This window comes from Bos grunniens, chromosome 13 (assembly GCF_055505025.1).
Source record: "Bos grunniens cultivar Pamir isolate PY7600 chromosome 13, Bosgru_T2T1.0, whole genome shotgun sequence".
Classification (NCBI taxonomy): domain Eukaryota; kingdom Metazoa; phylum Chordata; class Mammalia; order Artiodactyla; family Bovidae; genus Bos; species Bos grunniens.
The window spans coordinates 71,022,405-71,034,747 of NC_141177.1; the positions used below are offsets into that span (position 1 = coordinate 71,022,405).

Below are 12,343 nucleotides of genomic sequence, written 5' to 3' on the forward strand. Positions count from 1 at the left end.
CTTAATCACCAGAGCAGACTCTAGCTCCCCTCCTGTAATTCCACCCAGAGTAATCTAATTTTCCTGCAATATTTTATTTATTTTATTTTTTGCCAGGACTAAATGGTTATGCTGCTTGACTTTCCCCCTCTCGTGTACCACACGACTGTAACAGAAATGTAAATAGCCAGTAACATTACAGCAAAAAAAAAAAAGGCTGCCTTTGGAGCCCGAGAAGCCAAAAGCAGATACATAATTCTGGGTTCTGTAGATCGTTTTCTTTCACTGGGTTGTTAGTATATATGGAAAAAGCTGGGAGCAGTATTAACTGTAAACTTCCCATGTGACCAAGAAAGGCTGTTCCTTGCAGCATGTTTCGATTGGGGCCTTTTCCCTCAGCGATCTCCTTTTGCTTTGTCAAATAGTAATGACAATGATAATGATAACTTTACTGGGCACATATTATGCAGGCAGTGCTTTAAGCACTTCACATGTATCAGTGGCTATTAGAAAGAAATAGTCATTTATTTCCACTGTAGGTTTTTTTCCTCTGGTTGTGATTTGCCATGGGAAGAGAAAGGATAACATGTTTCTTTGTTATTGTCATATTCACATCGCCTTTTATTCTTGGCTTTGATCACTTAAGATATACATTGGCAAATATTCATTTAAAGTTTTCTGTGTGCCTTCTCTATTAACTTAGTTAGAGATGCATAATGGAGAAGGCGATGGCACCCCACTCCAGCACTCTTGCCTGGAAAATCCCGTGGACGGAGGAGCCTGGTAGGCTGCAGTCCATGGAGTCGCTAAGAGTCAGACAGGACTGAGCGACTTCCCTTTCACTTTCCACTTTCATGCATTGGAGAAGGAAATGGCAACCTACTCCAGTGTTCTTACCTGGAGAATCCCAGGGACAGAGGAGCCTGGTGGGCTGCTGTCTATGGGGTCACACAGAGTTGGACACGACTGAAGTGACTTAGCAGCAGGAGCAGCAGAGATGCATAAAAGAGCAATTTGGAATAGTACTGTGACTCAAAGCATAAAGGAATCCCATTCACTCTGCTTCCACCAGCAAATCTGCATCTTCAAAAGGCCACTGTCTACACGGTGTCCTCCAGAATTTCCCACGCAGCGTTCAGCATGGGTGGTGTGGTGGTGAGTATAGCTGCCTCCAAATCAGCATTCAGATGATTACTTGGCTCCCCAGGTAGTATCGTGAAGAGTCCACCCGCCAGTGCAGAAGACACAAGAGACGTGGGTTTGATCCTTGGGTCAGAAAGATCCCCTGAAGTTGTAAATAGGAACCCACTCCAGTATTCTTGCCTGAAGAATTCAATGGACAGAGGAGCCTGGTGGGCTCCTCTTGCAAAGAGTTGGACACAACTGAGCGTGACCACACACACACATTCAAATAGAAACAGGCATTGTACAATTCAGTCAACTATCATAAAGCCAAATACCAATGCCTACCTGTGTAAATGCTGACTTATCTAATAAGTGGTCTATACTTGATTCATTTTATAGATTCCAGTGTACTTTTCCCACTAACAGTTTGTGAAGAAACCACAAACTGTAGATCAGCTGTCAGTAATTCAAAACTATTATTCTCTCGTAGACTGAGAGCTAATTTTGCTTGTTATCAGTTGTTTCTCATCATCATAGGTATAGAACATTTTGGATAACTTGGCCCATAATATAAACTTCACAGTCTACTTCCATTTTGCATGTATTTTAAATGACCTGAAGGAACTGTAGAAGAACTAACATTTAATCTGTCTGAATTAGGGCATACAGTTCGTGGTCACATGGCACACAGATCAGAGCTATACTTTCCTAGTATGGCCGTAAGGCTGTTTTTCTTTGACTCACAACAGCATTTTAAGTTTTCTTTCCTACCTTTTTCATAGAGAAAACCTGGACAGTCATTTTTGTCCTGAGCCTAAAGTATTTTCCTTCCTCCTTTCCGGTCTGTATGTCTTGTCTTTCGTTCTCTTGCCTCATTGCTGTGGCTAAGACTTCCAGTATTACGCTGAATGAAAGTGGCAGAAGCGGGCCTCCTTGTCTTGTTGCTGAGCTTGAAGTAAAACGCTTTCCATTTTTCACGGTTTAGTGTGTTACCTGTGAGCTTGTCATACATGCCCTTTATTAGATTGAGGTGCATTCCCTCTGTACCCCCTTTGTTGAGAGGTTTTTTTTTCCTCTCACAAATAGATGTTGAATGTCGTCAAACACTTTCTCTGCATCTGTTGATTATTACATGATTTTTAAGCTTCATTTTAAAATGGTATGTCACACGGACTGATTTGTGGATGTTGGACCATCCTTGCATCCTTGGCACAAATCCTATTTGATCATGGCATACGACTCTGTTAGTGTACTACTGAATTCACTTGGTTTCCGCTTGTCTGGAAAACTCTCAATTCTGAACGATACATCTGTTGGGTAGAGTAGTCCTGGTTGGGAGTTTTGTGTTGTTTTCCAGCGCTTTGAACGTATTGTGGCATTCCCTTGTGGCCTTCATTGTTTCTGCTGAAGAACCTGCTAGTAATCTTATGAGGGCTTCTTCTTTTTCTCTTGCTGCTTTTAATAGTCTTTTCTTGTCTTTAACTTCTGACATTTTAATTATAATCTGTCTTTGTGTGGATCTCTTTGAGTTATTTGAAACACTCTGGGCTCCTGGATCTGAATGTCTGTTTTCTTCCCCAGGTTAAGTAAGCTTTCAACCATTATTTCCTTAAATAATTATTCTTGCCATTTGTCTATTTTCCTGGTGGGATCCCTAGAATATGAATGCCCGTCCTTTTTAGTGTTGTCTCATAAGTCCCTTAAGCTATCTTTTTTTTTTTTTCATAAAAATTCTCACTATTTGAAGATGATATATGATATTATATAGAGAAAACCTTAGACTCCATCAAAACACTGAACTCATAGGCAAATTTAGTAAAGTCACAGGATTCAAAGTGAATACACAAAAAAACTGTGGTGTTTCTATTCACTAATAATGAAATATCAGAAAGAGAAATTAATAAAACAGTTCCATTTACAATTGCATCTAAAATAATAAATTTAACCAAGGAGTGTATATAGAAAACTACAGGACCTTAATTGAAAGGCGTGGAAGGAGACACAAATAAACGTAAAGATTTTCTGTGTTCATGATCAGAAGAATTAATATTGTTATAGTTGCCATACTACCCAAGGCAAGCTACAGATTTGGTGCCATCCCTGTCAAAATTCCACTGATAGGCTTCACAGAAACAGAACAAATAGTTGTAAAATTTGTATGGAGCAACAGAAGACCCTGAATGGGCAAAGCAGTCTTGAAAAAGAACAAAGCTGGAAGCAACACGCCCCTTATTTCAAAGTATATTACAAAGCTGTAGTAATCAAAAGAGTATGGTATGGACATTCAAAACAAACGTACAGATCAATGGAACAGAATAGAAACCCAGGAAATAAACTTACACGTATATAGTCAATTAATTTATGACGGAGGAGCCAAGAATATACACAGTGGGCAAAGAACAGTCTCAAATGATGCAGGGAAAACTGGACACAAAATTCACACAGTACACAAAAATTAAGAAAATGGATTAAAGATTTTAATGTAAGACCTGAAATCGTAAGACTCCTAGAAGAAAACGTAGGTGGCAAGCCCCTTGACATAGCTCTTGGTGATGATTTTTTTTGAAACGGTTACCAAAGCAGAGGCAAGAAAAGCAAACATAAATGAGTGAGACCACATCACACTGAAAAACTTCTGCACAGCAAAGCAAACTATTGACAAAAAGAAAAGACAATCTAATGAATGGGAGAAAATTATTTGCAAATCATATATTCAAGGCATTAATATCCAAAATATATAAGGAACTCATCAACTCAGTAGCAAAAAAAACAATGTGATTTAAAAATGGGCAGAAGATCTGAATAGACATTTTTCCTAAGAAGACATCTTGATGGCCAGGAGGCACCCGAGAAGATGCTCAGCATTGTTATTCTTCAGGGAATTGCAAATCAGAACCACAGTGAGCTATAACTTCACACCTGTCAGAAGAGCTGTTGTCAAAAAGATAAAAAATAAAAAGTGTTGCTGAGGATGTGAAGAAAAGGGAACCGTTGTCCACTGTTGGTGGGCATGTGAATGGATGCAGCCACTTTGAAAAATAGTGTGGAATTTCCTCAAAAATTTAAAAATAGAACTATCATATGATACCTCAGTTCTCCTTCTAGGTATTTATCTGAAAGAAACAAAGACATTAACTTGAAAAAGATAACCCGTACTCCCATGTCCATTGCAGCATATATTTACGATAGCCAAGATATGAAAGCTACCAAAGTGTTTGATGAATGAATTAAGAGATTGTTTCATATTTAAATATGTATGTATGTATATGTATATATACACATATATACATTCATAATGAAATATTCAGCTATTTAAAAAATGAAATCTTGTCTTTGGACGAATGATGGACCCTGAAGGTATTATGCTAAATTGAAATAAGTCACAGAAAAACAGATATTTTATGATCTCCCTTATATGTGGAATCTAAAAATTAATTAAAAAAAAAACCTCACAGATAAAGAGGAAAAGTGATTGCCAGAGGCTGGGAGTAAGAGGTGGGAAAAATTGCTGAACTGGGGTCTTTGTTTAAATAAGTTTTTAAAGTATGTATTTCATATGTGCATGTGAAGTATATATGAATGTATACATATATACACATACACACCTTCATATATAAGTTTCTAATTGGGAGGTACCCTCCAGACTGAGAGAGTCTTCATGTCTAGCGTGGAAGAGGAGATTTTGGTAATCCTCTCAGTTCTTAGCAACCACCATCTCACAGCATAGCTGTCTGGATATACTAAGGGGAGGCTCAGTATGCAGGAGGGGATGAGAGTCTGTGCTGCAGCCTGAGACAGCCCCAGCGCAAATCCCTGCTCCACACTGCTCCCTGTGCCTCGGCCAAGTTCTTTAATCTCTCTTTGTCTTCCTCCTTCCATCCCTCCCCCAACCCTGTCCCTTTAGTTCCTTATTCACACCTATCTCAGGGTCGTTGTGAGAATTAAATTAGTTAGGATACATAAAAAGAGCCTACAGCAATCAGTGCTTAGCCCAGGAAAACTGAGAGCATAGGGGAGATTTCCTCTGTTTTCACCAAAATTGCCTAAATGCTCTACTTACGTAGCAAACACAATTGTGAGCGCCAAGCCCAGCTTCATCCTGATGGAGACGGATCCCACATGTGACTCTGGTCACCTGTATTCTTGTGGAGGCGTTACTGTATTAAAAGATGTTTTGGGAAGTTTATCGATACATCACCATTTTCAAAAATCAGAGAAATTCAAAGGTCCTTATTCAATACTGAGAGGTCAACATTCCTAAAACTCCCTTTTTTTCTTCCCAGTCTCCTTTACGCAGAGTATAAAAAGCAGTGATGGCAATGGCAGAATTTCCTTCCTAGAGAGATGGGGGAGCCTCTATGGCTCTGGGAGTTCCTTATGGTCGTAGAAGATCCCTTGACAGTACATCTGCCTTTGGGGTGATGGGCTGCCTCCAGCTGGTGGCAGTTCTTCTGAAATTTATTTTGCCCATTTGCAAAACATTTTGGAGAAAAATTGAGGAAGCGAAGATGCCTTTGGTATCTCGTAGTCTGCTGTCCAACAATATTCGACGTATATTCTCCATGAGTCAGGTTTGCGTTGGCAGGGAGGGAGCGCAAGAGAAGTTCCAGTTCATCTCTCCTGAGCGGAGTCTGTTAATTTTCTCATTCGGCACATGGCTCCTTCATGCATTCACTTCCTCCCTCCCCTCTCCTCCTCCCTTTAAATACTCTGTGGGCAGTAAGCTTATAACATGTGCCATCACGGCTGCTCTTTCTAGGGGTCACAATGGGGTTAATAATGAGGTGCGTGGTGGTGACTCTGTAAAATCCATTTCAGGTTAAAAAATGGCATGTTTTATACTGAGTCTGGTGTTAAAGGTGGTTCACTCATCCTTTGGTGATGGCCAGGGTTAAACAAGTTTCAATACAAATTCTCCTTGGTGTGAGAAACAGGGTCCTGGGTCTTCCAGCCTCCATCTGGGTTAACACTGGCCGTTTCAGCTCAGAATCACCTCCTTAGCCATCACAGGATCGAGGCAGAAAGATCTGGGGAAATGACTCAGACTTCATAGAGTGTGGTTCGTGGATGCTGGTGGTTGTGGCCCAGGCTTGTCTTTGTCACTGGGATGCGACAGGACTCATCGCAAAGGTGGTGACGGCTGCCGCCAGGGGCGTCTGTAGCTCCCTCCCCATGCCGTCACCTCCACAGCCTTTTGGGGGTGCCTTTGCCCTATAGTTACGTCCTCATCTTCATTTCTGTGAGCTGCAGCCTGGCTCTTGGTGACACATCCAAGGCTGACATGTTCAGAGTGAGAAGCAGCAGGTCCTGCCAGCAGTAAGGGCCTCAGATCTAGGGCCCCTGTGAATGTGGGGGATACGCTGAGGGAGGGCCAGGGGCCGTGCACTCACCTTTAGGAGGCAGGCTACGGGGTGAGGCTTCCTGGAGGCTGGAGCCCTGGACACTGACAGCTTCCTGAGAGAGTGGGGGCATAGGATGAAACTAGCCCACGTCAGAGAGGAGGGCCCTCAGGTCAAGAGGCCCTGATCGGCCCCCCTAGAGACAGCAGCTCAGTGGGCTGTGGTCACAGTGCCCTTTGCTTTCATGATCAATACTGAATACCCAGATGTAACTGAAAGTAACAGCCAGTTTCTCTCGAAACTGCTTGACTAATCCCCCTTTCATCAGACTTCATCTGCATTTGTTTGTTTGTTTAATTGAAATATAGTTGATAGACAGTATTACATTAGTAATATACAGGTATATAGCAAAGTGATTCAGGTATACATATATATGTATGTGTAATTATATATATTCCTTTATTCTTTTCCATTATAGTTTATTCCAAGATATTGAACATAATGCCCTGTAATATACAGTAAATCCTAGTTGTTTATCTATAGATTTCATTTGCCTTTAAGTAGGACTAAATAGAAACCAACAAGTTACCCAATACCTTACTGTGGAACGTGAGATATGATGTCACTGTTCGGTAATAAAATGTAAAACAAAGTCACATGCAAAGCAGTCTTCAAGGAAATGGGTTTAGAAGGCTTTCTTCATAGAAACATAAACTCGATGAACTCTGTTAAATGCGCTGCCATGAAGCAGATATGTTTCCAAAATACTTGATTTTGCCATTTCCCTGGACAGGCCCCCTGCTGTGGGGAAACTGGAGTAGGACAGCCAGGGCCCTGCTGTGGTCTCTGCTCCAAGGGCAGCTGAGCTGGACTCAAGTCTTAGACTCACTGGGCTTCCCAGCTGGCGCTAGTGGTAAAGAACCCACCTGCCAATGCAGGAGACATGAAGAGTTGAGGGTTCCATCCCTGGGTCAGGAAGATCCCCTGGAGAAGGAAATGGCTACCCACTCCAGTATTCTTGCCTGGAGAATGAATCCCATGGACAGAGGAGCCTGGTGGGCTATGGTCCTTAGGGTCGCAAGAGCTGGACACAACTTACTGACTTAGCACGAGTGCTTAGATTCACTGCTGCTGTTCCTCCAGGCCTCAAGGAAGCTACCCTGTCAGTGCCACTGGCTAGAGGTTGTAAATCCCTAGGCTCCTCTGTGTAGACAGATCATAGCAATACAGACCAGTGACGGTTTCTTCAGACCCAGCTGATCCTGTGTAACAATGGAGATGCAGCCTTGGCGTAATTAACATGCCTCTTAACATACATACTATGAAGCATTACTCGGCCATTAAAAAGAACAAGGTGATGCCATTTGCAGGAACGTAGATGGACCTAGAGATAGTCGTACTGAGTGAAGTAAGACAAAGACAGACATCGCGATCGCTTACATGTGGAATCTAAAAAAAAGTACAAACGGACTTACTTATGAAACAGAAATAGGGTCACAGATGTAGAAAGCAAACTAACGGTTACCAAGGGGGAAAGGAGGTGAGATAAAGTGGGAGATGGGGTTTGACATACACACACTTCTGTATATAAAGTAAGAACCTGCTATATGGCACAAGGAACTCTACTCATACTCTGTAATGGCCTGGATGGGAAAAGGATCTAAAAAAGAGTGGACACGCGTGTAACTGATTCAGGCAGGAGACTGGAACAGGGACGGCCAAGCTCTTGGGCCCTTCCTGCCATTACTGCTGTCTCCTGCCCAACTGCAGAGCACGGTACATACCCCCACCCTCCAGCTCGGGCGGTGGAGGTGGCCAGTGTCCCCATCATGACAAAAGCTGTGTTGCCAAGCTTCAGCTCTGATGCCACGGGTGTCATCTTCAGTCCTTGAGGAAGGCAGTGAGGGTGTGGCCTCTGGCTGCCAACCCAGGGCCGTTCTGTTTCAGGGCTGAGATGTGCGCTGCTTTCTCTGTGCTTGAACTTCTCTGATTGTGAGCTTATCCCGGACGGCGGGTCTTGCAGCGCTTTGTCATTTGGGGTTTGGTGAATGAATGGTCTCTGGCGACATCCGTTGCCCCCTCTGTCGGCTACGATGTGTCATCATCATTCGTTAGGAGCGGTGCGGCTCAGTTCTCTGACTCTCTTCCTTCAAGTAGGTTGTTCCTCCCCTGAAATGCCCTTCACTCAAGTCCTGGGTGGCATCAGGGTCCCTTCAGGATTGAGCCTGACCGTCGCTCCAGCTGAGATGTGTTCTGCACTTGCCCTTCCTTTGTGTCGGGTGGCTGTCTGAGTCCCCACGCCGCCTGTGGAAAACACCTGGTGTGTCTCTCTCTACCCTTACGTCAGACACTCTGTTGTGATGAGAACTCTTGTTTACCCGTTATTCCCACCATGTGACAGAGCGGAATGAAGTGAACGTGTGAGTTGTCTTAGCACCCTACTGAGGTGAATCTTTGACACCATTTCCTGTTACAGAGGAGGAATCTCCCTATATTATAATATTATATTATATTGAAACTTTAAACTGGAATGCCCCCTCCTTTGCAGGAACTTCCCTACTCCACTCAACAAGTTCTCCCAAAGTTCTTGGAATCATAAGACTTTGAGGAAGTGACATAACATTACAAGAATAACTCCTCCAAACCGTTTTTTTTGTTTTGTTTTGTTTTGTTTTTGTCTTCCTTGACATTTACATCCTGTACCTGATCAGGAATTTGAAACTCAAATGAACTGTTCGTGATAATGAGCCATTCCTAATACAGTCCTGATTGAACACCTCTCTCCAAGAAGGTCAAGGCGCTTTACATACAGTTATCACAGTTGGTTTCACAACATCCCTGGACTAGGGTAACTACCTGTTTAGAATCACCTTGGTCTGACAATGCAGATCTCCATAAGGAGATCTCTCCTTCTCCTCTCCGGATCCAGGAGTTCAAGTTCAAACAAACCCAATTCAAGTCCAGAGTGGCCCCGGCTGTTTTATTGCTACCGGTGGTACATTCCTGAGCCTTCTGGATAGTCTTAGATCAGAATCAGGGTCAGTTCTCAGCAACAGCAGGAAAACCCAGAGTCAAGTCTTCACACAATACCCATGGTGGAGTTCTGTTGGTAAAGCGTGCTGGGAAGGCAGAGAAAGACTGCTTTTCCCCAAAGGGATACTGCTGGCGCCTCCAAGCGAGCGTCTCTCTGGTGCCTGCAGCTTCTCCTCGTAGGCTCAGGAGTCCAGACACCGTGTTCGGCATTTGTGGGGGAAGCCATGCAGTTTGTGGGAATTGGTCCTGGTTGAAGAGCAGGGAACTCTGGTTTCTGATCCCAGCTGTGTCATTAACCAGCCCTGTGTCCTTCGTGGAGTCCCTTGTTCCCTTCAGATGTTGAGAGTATTGAATGAGGTGATTCCCAGGGCCCTTGGCAGCTTTAGTCAAATGATTCTGTCCTTGTAGCTCCCAGATTTCCTCATCCAAGGCAATGGCACCCCACTCCAGTACTCTTGCCTGGAAAATCCCATGGATGGAGGAGCCTGGTGGGCTGCAGTCCATGGGGTCGCTAAGAGTCAGACACGACTGAGCAACTTCCCTTTCACTTTTCACTTTCATGCATTGGAGGAGGAAATGGCAACCCACTCCAGTGTTCTTGCCTGGAGAATCCCAGGGACAGGGGAGCCTGGTGGGCTGCCGTCTCTGGGGTCGCACAGAGTCGGACACGACTGAAGCGACTTAGCAGCAGCAGCAGCCCTCTGTGCACATCGCTGATGGATCTGAGGGCTCACAGCACTCTCTCTGTACTGCTTTTCTGATCCTCGTCGCCAGCTTTCTCCTTTAGTTACGTGCATGTCAGTCGCCATGTTGGGTTGGCAGTGTCTTGAAGGCGAGAGTCCTGTTCATTGACTTTTTGTGTCCTGTGTGTAATGTTGGTGCTCTTATCTCTCCTGTAGCTTTAACCCGTGAAATTCATCTGAGTCATTTCAGCTCATTGACCTGTACAAGTGTTTCCTGTCTGGAAAGAGTCCACCCTCATCATCCACCAAGCCTCCTGTCTTCCTCCCTGCCACCTCTTAGAACAAATCTCAAAGTAATTATCTGCATCTATCATATCAACCATTACCTTTCCTGTTACCCTCCCACCACCTGCAAGTTGGCATTCTGGCCCTCACTACCCTCACAGAAGCTGTTTTGATAAATTAAAAAAAAAAAATCCGTATTGCCAGATGCAGAAGGACCATGGGGCACTTTGACGCAGCATCTAACAGCACTCGCTCTGACCACCACCTTGTTCTTGAAACTCCCTGCGTGGCGCCTGTGGGGCACGCGGTTCTGTCCCTGCTTCTCTGGTTGGCCCTTGCTCTGCCTCTGACGACTCGTCTTCCCGCTGTCCCTTGGTTCCGCCCTTGGTTGTCATCTCCCTTCACTCACTTTCTTCTCTGGACAGTTTCAGCCACACCTGTGGCATCAGCCCACTCCCAGAGCCGTCCTGACAGTCGAGACCCATGTTTCCAGCTTCACACCAAATGCAGGGCGTCCTGACCTGTGCCCCTCAGTCTCTGCCCACCGCCTCCCCGGCCAGCTTTCTCGTGTTTCCCCTGTTGAGGCAGTTACTTGTAGGGCACAGCATTGTGTGCAGGACACAGAGGTGAAGTGAACAGGCCGGGGCCCCGCTGCACGTTCAGCTGTCCAGGCCTGGGCTTCTGCCACCACCAGCCAGTTCCCTCTGAGGTTCAGGCCTTCACCAGCTTCCGGGGACTGTTTGTAGTCAGTCGCCTCTGAACTGTCCCCCTCAACTCCTGAGTCTCCACCCTCCAACGCTACAGCCAAAGGTGGCTTTTCGAGAAAGCAAATGGGATCTCATGGCTTTGCTGCTTAAACATTATATACCTGATCGCTGACTTTTAGGTGAAATTGCAATGCCTTAGCCTGTGAGATGGCACCCCACTCCAGTACTCTTACCTGGCAAAGCCCATGGACGGAGGAGCCTGGTAGGCTGCAGTCCATGGGGTCACTAGGAGTCGGACACAACTGAGCGACTTCACTTTCCCTTTTCACTTTCATACATTGGAGAAGGAAATGGCAACCCACTCCAGTGTTCTTGGCCTGGAGAATCCCAGGGACGGTGGAGCCTGGTGGGCCTCCGTCTCTGGGGTCGCACAGAGTCGGACATGACTGAAGCGACTTAGCAGCAGCAGCAGCAGCCTCCAAGATGGTCAGCAGCCTGGACACCAGCTGCCCCGGCACCCCTTCTCATGTGCCCCCCACACTGACACAGACACTCACACTGCACTGCCTCCAGGAGGGCCGGGCGCTTCCTTACCACCGTTTCTGTGTGTGGGACAGTCCACCGGCTGCCCCCCTCCTCTGCTGGCAAGTCTGCCAGCCTTTAGGACTCAAAGCAGACGGGCCCTTTGCCACAGCACCCCCACGGCCCTCACCAGGCAGAGTGAAGTGCCTGCTCCCCTGGACTCCCACAGCCCCTTTTCTGAAAAGACAAGTCTGCTTACTGACCCCTAAGCGTTCCACTCTCATCCTGGTCTCTTCTCTACAAATTGAACGTATTAATGAGTGGAGTGGGAATACAAGTGGACCCCACACCTCAAGGCCTGTGTTCTGTGCGTAAGAGCACCTTGCCTTGGAGCGTAAACGAAGCAGCTCTGAATTATTTAGCCTCTCATCCCCGGTACTGCTCTCTCGTCCTCTTCCTCTAGTGTTTGGAAGACCCTGGCAGGCATTAGGTGCACGTGGTCTCGACCGCCCGATAATCACTTCCCATCATTTCGGTGCCAGAGCCAAGTAGCATTCCCCTTTCATTTAAATTAGATAAAACCCAGAGCTGTGGCTGGCAAGTGAGGGAAGTCCACTGGGGAAATTAAAGGTTCAGACAGAATGGGACCCATTATAATAAAAGCATTTGC

General features: G+C 45.3%; 1 protein-coding gene across 50 annotated transcripts in view; it reads left to right on the forward strand.

The window, feature by feature from the left end:
• The window catches only part of CELF2 (CUGBP Elav-like family member 2), a 560,158-nt gene that overhangs the window by 474,096 nt on the left and 73,719 nt on the right, over nt 1-12,343 (forward strand). The window lies entirely within an intron of this gene.